Source organism: Setaria italica, chromosome VIII (assembly GCF_000263155.2).
Source record: "Setaria italica strain Yugu1 chromosome VIII, Setaria_italica_v2.0, whole genome shotgun sequence".
NCBI classification, from domain to species: Eukaryota; Viridiplantae; Streptophyta; class Magnoliopsida; order Poales; family Poaceae; genus Setaria; species Setaria italica.
In genome coordinates, this window is record NC_028457.1 from 30,163,614 (window position 1) to 30,170,385 (window position 6,772).

Sequence of the window (6,772 nt, forward strand, 5' to 3'; positions counted from 1 at the left end):
AATTATAGGTTTTATCTATCGTTCTAGTTTTATCACCAGTTATCCAGCTTGAGATTTGAACTGTTGGTTTTATCACTGTTCTTTTATCAATCGTCATACAGCCGATTAGATCTATTTCAAGTGTTGCTTCGTAGCGTTGTTTAGTCTGCTCTAGTAGTTTCTTTACAATCGCTGAGTGATTATCGGCTGTTCTATAGCCGGTCATCTTTATAGCAAATCGGCCGATTCACTGATACGCTTTTTGAGACAGATCGGAACTTTAGCCGATCAAAACTCCTGGAATTTGACACGTTTCTTTCCTTATCAATCAACAGGTCAGATTGATTGGCACTCCACGCGAACCGCACCAGGGCGATCACCCGAACAGGAGCTAAGCTGATTCTCCCGGATCGTGTGTCCGACGCTGAGGGTCGATTGGCCGACTTTTAGCGCCAACAGGTACATATCAATCGGCTCGTGTGATGAAGTGGCTTCTTAGGCGGGTTTACTTTTATTAGCCTAATATGATAGCCGATTGCTTTCTTTACTACAAAGGTTGCAAAGAGTGTTAGAAATTCGGGGATATTCATGTGGTGCCTGCTTCGTTGATGCACCCAATTATCAAATCGTGGCCGTTTAGAGGATGGGGATTAGACTTTGTTGGCAAGATTCATCCTTCTTCATCAAAGGGACACTGTTTTGTGATTGTGGCTACTGATTACTTTACCAAGTGGACTGAAGTAATTCCCCTTAAGAATATGACATATCGGGAGGTGATTGAGTTCATTAAGGAGCATATTATACATAGATTTGGCATTCCACAGACTTTGACTATAGATCAGGGAACTTCATTCATATCTAAAGAAGTGCTTGAGTTTGTGAAATCTTATGGCATTAAATTGCTCAATTCATCTTCTTATTATGCTCAAGCTAATGGTCAAGCTAAGTCTAGCAACAAGATCCTAATTAAGCTCATCAAGAACAAGATAGAAGACAATCCTAAAAGATGGCATGTGGTATTATCTGAAGCTTTATGGGCTCATCGTATTTCTAAACATGGCACCACTAAAGTTACTCCTTCAGAGCTTGTAAGCTGTTTTACCCGTTGAGGTAAATCTGGGTGCATATAGGTTGGCTAAGCAAAATAATCTTGATTTTCACACATATTATGCTTTAATGATGGATAATATTGATGAGGTGACCGACAAGTGAATGGATGCCTTAGTTGAGATTGAAAAGGATAAAATTCAGGTAGCTAGAGCATACAACAAAAGGATCAAAGCAGAGACAGTTTAGGTAGGAGATCTGGTTTGGAAGACAATTCTACCTATAGGAACCAAAAGAAATAAATTTGTAAAGTGGTCTCCAAGTTGGGAAGGGCCATATAAGATTACAAGTGTGGTTCGTGAAAATTCCTATATGGTAGAGACATTGCATAGATTTCAGCTACCTAGAGCACTGAATGGGAGGTACTTGAAAAAGTATTATAAGTATTTGGCAAGACGCTTGAAGAAATATGGCAGATATTTCAAAAATATCGCCCTTAGAATAAATGGCCAGTGGAATTCATCGCCCTTAGGCTTATTTTATTTCTTGGTACGCAAGTTTTACCAAGAAACAGGGGGTATGTGTTGAAGCCCAAAAATGGAAGCAACGCCGATCAGGCTAGACCAGCCCGTCAGACCGGTCTCTATGGGCGGTCTGACCGGTCTGGTTGCTGTAGCTGGTGTGGCACGCATCCACCGGTCTGACCAGTAGTCCCGACCGGTAAGACCGGTCGCACCGAGTCCGAGACGAATTTAGGAGTCCTGGCCGAATTGGAGTTGAAAAGGGACTTCCTTGCAAAAAAAACCTCCCACCCTATAAATATAAAAGACCCTGGCCGATTGAGGGCAACGAACCCAATCGACAAACACTTTATCTACTTTTTTTATCTCCAAATCTTAGCTTTTCCAAGCTCCTGCTTTCCTCCTTCGTCTCGACGGCGGTTGAGGACATTCTGAGTGGCCTGTCGATCTCAGAGCAACTCTAGGCTCGCCATCTCCAACGGGGTCCCTCCCGAGGTGGTGGACGTAGGTTTTCACGGTGCCCCTGTGTTGGATCGCCCTGACCGGCCTGCCTGACCGGTCTAACCGGCCAGGAGTAGGAGCTCCGATGAGGTGACATCCTAATCTACACGTGAGCTAGCGCGCTCATGTGTTGGCTGGAAAAGGTACCAACAATACCGTTTAGTGGTATTTTACAGGACCGATGTATTTCAGTGGTATCTTACGGAAGTCGTGATCTTTCAATGCTAAGAACTAATTTTCCCTTTGCGTAGTGAAAATGTGAAGCGCACACCGCACTACCAAGTGAGGAGTGAGTTACTACAGTTATTATTTTCCCTTTATTACGATGGTTGTAGGTAGTGGTGGGAAATTATTACTATGTCCTTTTAATTATATGTAATTTTTTAATTATTTTTCTCAGATAAAGCTGTCAGCAAAAATCAAAAGGACAGTACTGCAAGAACCTATAGTGGTTGTAAGGTAGCAGTGAGAAATTATTACCATATCTTTTTAATTATTTGTAAATCTAGTTAATTATTTTTCTCAAATCAAGCTGCAAGCAAAAATCAAAAGGGACAGCACTGCAAGTACCCATTAGTACATCACAACCATTATAAAATAGCTCTACGGTATTTATTGGCGAGACGTGTGGCTTGAGGAACCATTACAAGAAATTTGCTGATATATGACAAACCAAAAAGTGTCATCAACGCGTTTTTTCATCATAAACCGTGATTTATGACACGGGAGTGACGAAAACCCTTCGTCATTAGTCGAGCATCACAAACCGCGACCAGAGACGTTCCTTATTTCGGTACATCATTAAGACAATGACAAATGAAAATCCGTCCCACATTTCGTTGTAAAACTATGTCGAGGTTGCGCCATGTTGGACAAGAATTCAACGTGGCTCAGACGTGGTAGGGGTGTTATGACAATTTTGGTTTGTCACAAATTGATGTTCGGTCCATGTAAGAGCCTTTATGAGCTCAATTTTGTTGGGCCATTTTTAGCCAGGTAGAAGAAATATAAGCTGATCTTGAGAGTGAGAAACATGGGGGCACAACTTCGGCAAAAGATTACTGAACAGGAGTCTGAGATGGGTGCACTGAGATTGAGAGCTGAAAGACAAGAAACAACATTGAAGTCTCAGACAGAAGAGCTCCAAGCTTTGAAGAACAACACAAAGGAGTTGCACTCTTTGATTTCTAGTCTGATAAACTTCAGCACTAGTCAGGCTCAGGTGAATCCTTCCCTCAACTGAAGTGTGTTGCTGGTGAAGTTGTTGTTTGTTGCCGATGAACTTTTGTTGAATGTTGCATTGTTGATGCTTAACTTGTTGAATGTTGCATTATTGTTGCTGGTGAACTATTCATTGATTGTGATGTGAACAATATGAAAGTTGGAAATAAGCTGTTTTTATGTCTGTGATTGTGATGGTGATCAACAACCAAAATTGAATATATTATTGCAAAATGCAATAATGGGCTCGGGCCTAGAAAAAACGGCCCAATATGGTACTACGAAATGCAATAATGGTGCTCCGTTAGATGGGCTAGGGCTTAGAAAAAAACAGCCCAATATGGTGTTTGTTGACGCTCGCTATTGACACACTTTTAGTGCCATTTAACTAGTATTTTTAGGCATATTCTTATACTAACCCGCCACTTGACACCTGAAACAACCCCATATTCACGTATGTGTTGCATTTTGGACCATATTGCAAAATCACAGGAAACACGACATAAATGAAGGGTTTTTCTACAAGTTGGAATTGGGCCCGGAATTTGGATATTGGAAGGCTCAAACACGAACATTGAACTGCAGGCCCGCAGAAGGAGCTAAAACTTGCACAGGCTATATCTTCCTCATCCGAGTTCCGATTGGAGCAAATTTACAGGGAAAATTGCATAGCTCGACCAGATCTACAACTTTTGTATGAAGAACTCGGGCATTGGAGGCCAAAATAGGGCAGGATGATCGGCCCAGAGGGGTCCATGCCGATCGGCCTAGCCTGTTTCTAGCCCCGATCGTCGCGCCCTTTCACCAGGAGGAAACCCATGATGTTCCTAAGGTTATTTTACAGAAACTTGGCTTTGAAGGCACCCCAACTGATGCCGCCAACTATAAATACCAAGGACTTTCAACAAAGGAGGAGGATCCCAACGAGTTTAGACCTAGCGGCCTCCGCCACAATATGAAAAATAGAGATTAGATCAGATCACCGCGATGACCAATGCCGACGGGAGTCAAGAGGCGCAAGGAAGCCCTCAGGCCAATCGGCCTGAGGAGCCCTAGGCCGATCGGCCTAGGGTGTTCCTGCACCCCTTCTCCACCATCTTCGGTGACAACATTCTCTAGAGTCTCCTTCACCCCTTTTTGCGTCAATCTCTACAAGATGATGGGGTAAAACCTATATTCATCCCTAGGATTGTTTGGATCCATGATATGTAACTACTACATGTACTTCATGCCTATCAATTCTTTATGGTCTATGTCATTGCAATGCTTTATTCATATGTATTCTGATCAGCATATATTCTTAGTAGAGTTTGTGGTAATCGTGATGATTAGCTTAACTCTGTGGATGTTTTGATATAGATGTGTGAGCGGAGTTGTTGACAGTCCCTGCGTAGTGACGATATGCAGGAGGGAAAGAGCCAAGCGAGCACATAATCTCTGTGATAGTTAGTGAAGGCAACACCTATTTGTGTAGTATATGCATATTCATGTGAACCTAGATCCTAGAGAGGAAACACATATCTATCTCTGTTATCTATCTTGTATCATCCTTTGCTTCTTGTTCCTTTGTTTAGTTTAGATTTGTTTGTCTCTCTTCACAACCCATATTGCTTGATCTCGTTAGTAAGATTAGTATAAAGTGAGAGCTAGCATCCTACTTGTTCCACGTATTGATAAACCTTGGGGGAATACTCTAAGGGAAAAGCTACAACAAATCCGTGCGCTTGCAGTTCACAAATTGGTGCGCTAACTGCTGTCAACAAGCTTTTCTAGTGCTGTTGCTAGGGAACAAGTTAGTTTGCTGTGTTAGATCTTTGTATTGATTTTGCTAACCCGCTAATACTTAATTTTCATTTAAATCTTTTTGTTTTTATTTTTTGTTTTCAATGCCTAGATGGATCTGTTGATCTCACCATTGGAAAATGAAGAAATGTCACTAAGTGAATTAGCAATGCCATCATTAGAGGACTTTGAGTTGCAAAAATTAGATTTGGAGCTTGCTATGACCCACTATGAATTGAATCATGGAATCATCGAGTTTGTGGCGACAAACCCTTTTAGAGGATTGGAGGACGACAAGCCATATAGACACATGGAGCGATTCACGATGATATGCAACATGGTTCAACAAGAAGGAGTTTCGGCTACTTGGTTCAAGTGGAATCTTTTTCCATATTCTCTTGAAGGTGAAGCATGAAGATGGTACACACTTGCATCTGTTGAAGTGAAGGGAAAATAGGACGAGCTCGTAAAGGAATTCTGCATACAATATTTTCCCTTAAGTAAGGTCCAAAATTTAAGGATGCAAGTGATCTGTTTCAAGCAAGGAGAGGATGAAGGAATTGGTGAAGGCCGGAATCAATTTAATGGACTACTCAAGTAAGGTCCGAACTTGGGAATTTCACTAACCCCTCACTCTACCCAGTATGTAAAAATGTGTGCAGGAGGTAATTTCATGGATAAAACAATTAGAGAGGCTACACAAATCTTACAAAGGATAAGCAATGTAGAAAGAGTGAAACGAGAATGGCAGAAACTCTGCTAGGAGGAGCAAAACGACAAGAACAAGCCAGAGATGCTTGCTGAAATTTTTGAAAAAGATAAACCAGGGCTCAAGGAAGATGAACCGGCCACACAAAAAAAAATCAAAGAATCACTTCATGAGGTAAGAGAAGTCGTTACACATATTAAAACTGCTAAAACTAACATTAATGCAGACTGAACTTTCAATAATGCTAGATCATTGGCGGAATTTGAACAACTTGATGGATTTCGATTGATTTTTGACATTTTAATAGCAACATACGACATCAGAAACACCGAAGCGAAGTTAGAAAAATTGATGATATATTTGATCAAGAGATGAGTGGGGAATCAATCCAGAAGATGTTTGAAGAAAAAGAATTAGAGTCACTAGAGAGAAAGACAATGAAGAGAAAAGCTACTGAGATGGGAATCACTCTCGACTTGAAAAGACTGCAGAAATATTTCATGATCTCTTCTCTAATAATTCTAGTGATATGGCTGAAGTTTCAGAGGATAAATTTTAGAAAACACAAGCACACAAGGCAGTAACGGGTCATGTGTTCCCAAAGGCACCCTGCCAGAATACGCTTGGGTGCAACTTGTTACAGTGTTGGATGAGTCATGCAAGATAGACATCCCTACTGATGAGGGGATTGAGGTTCTCGGTGATGCAATGAACCAGTACATACTGTGGCGTCGCCGATATATCGTTCTGAATAATGCATCACCAGAAACCTCACGGCCGAGCTAAGATGTACCCCTTCTAGATTCAAATGTTGACACGGAGTAGCCGACGCTGTCACATGTGCAGGGAGCTACCAATGAGGATGAGTAGCCACTGCTATCACCTGTCCGAGAAGCTCTCAATGAGAACGATTGGACATCACTATTCCAAGGTGATGAACGGGTAAATGATTTAGAAGTTATTGATCCAACATCACCTTCACCGGCATCTCCACCTTCCCAGAGGCTAGCAG